At 36.0% G+C, this 1,576-nt stretch overlaps 1 long non-coding RNA gene across 1 annotated transcript in view; it reads right to left on the reverse strand.

The window, feature by feature from the left end:
• LOC102192683 (uncharacterized) overlaps positions 1 to 781 on the reverse strand; it is a 3,806-nt gene extending 3,025 nt beyond the window's left edge. The window contains exon 1 of the long non-coding RNA XR_312371.1: positions 639 to 781. This is a non-coding gene — a long non-coding RNA (uncharacterized LOC102192683). The remainder of the gene's footprint in view (positions 1 to 638) is intronic.
• Positions 782 to 1,576: the final 795 nt, after the last annotated feature.

Raw genomic sequence — 1,576 nt, forward strand, 5'->3', positions numbered from 1 at the left:
CCTTCCCACTCTCGCCAAAGTGCTTGCTCATAGGGCGTCATGATTGTTGGGGTTTTCTGTGTTCTGTATACTATTGCAGGGTCTTTACCTTATAATATAAAGCGCCTTGAGGCAACTGTTGTTGTGATTTGCTGCTATATAAATAAATCTGAACTGAAACTTGTATGTGGTGCTGGCTGCGGTTTAAGTCAACCACTTCATTAAAATATCTGTTTATCAAGGAATTCTAACCTGGTGTTTCAGGATGGTTGGAATAGTTTTACTTTAAATCTGGAAGCAAATGTTTCTCTTTCAATCCTCGACAGAAGTCAACAAAGAAGAAAACTGAACAACATCACAATGAAAACATCTACAAAAGGTCAAATCCAAAACGAATATTGAATTGAATATGATCATATACTGCACTGGGTAGCGCATCCATTATCCATTAACTTGTCTGCTTTGTGCTGACTTTAGGGTAAGGCAACCACTTCTCTAAACTAGCTGCTTACCAAAGAAATCTGTCTAGATGTTCGAGTTTCCTTTGACAGGAATGGACAAAAAAGAAAACAGAATAACAACACACAAAAGCTCAGAAATCACAAAAACAATTCAGAAGATTTTGACAAACTGCACAGCTAAATACAAGTTCACTTCACCTGATGCCACATGCACATAGAGCTGACTGTGTTTTCTTCCATATGCTTCACACTGATAGAGGCCATTTAGGTCAGAGCTCAGACTCAGCAGTTGTAGCTTTGCACCCTTTACTTTGACAGCAGACTGCAGCAAAGACTGGCCAGATCTGGAAAAACATGAACGAGACTCTACATGAAATTTTACAGAGAGGGCAGTACAATGTGAGTTGTGCCAAAAGTCAAAAGAATTTCAGTTATTAGCTCTTTGTTAGCAATGCTAAACTGCACACTGTGGTATTCAAGAGTCTGGCCTCATAGCAGAAGAGTCCAGAGTCTGAACTCTCCAGACCTTTCACCACATTTGCAGCTAGTATCGTCAGGTTATAGGTTATTGAATGTTATTAAATAAAGACATAAGAGTTCACAGTAGTAAACACGGTCATGTCCTGACTTGTTTTTAGATGTATTGTTTCAAGTTAAAAGTTAACCAGAAAAAAAAGTTCTGATTGAACATTTTATATGTTTGCTGTGTTCTACTATTAATAAAATGCAACATTTTTTCAGATCAATGCATTCTGTTTTTATTTACACATTGTCTCAATATTTTTTGTAGCTGATTTTATATCTGCATGCTAATGTTGATTGCTATACAAAGGTTTGGGCTGTAAAACACTTGTTGTCAGCATCCAAATGATGTTTCCTTTGTTGGAAGACCAAAACTTTAGCAGTATATACTATGTGCAGTATTTTTATACGTGTATAAATATATGTCATTTATTTTCTGAATATACAGCTTGCTCACACGCTGCTCCCAGTGCTGATATTTTCTGAAAACACTGTCAGTGTAAAATAAGGAGGGGATGTTTTTCTCATTATCATTCATTATTTTAATATGGCATTATTAGTTCATTAGAAGTATATAACCAGCTTTGCATTAAACATAAATTGAAGTTTTTGAC

Source organism: Pundamilia nyererei, unplaced genomic scaffold (assembly GCF_000239375.1).
Source record: "Pundamilia nyererei isolate P.nyererei 1_Seehausen unplaced genomic scaffold, PunNye1.0 scaffold00499, whole genome shotgun sequence".
In the NCBI taxonomy this organism is placed as follows: Eukaryota; Metazoa; Chordata; class Actinopteri; order Cichliformes; family Cichlidae; genus Pundamilia; species Pundamilia nyererei.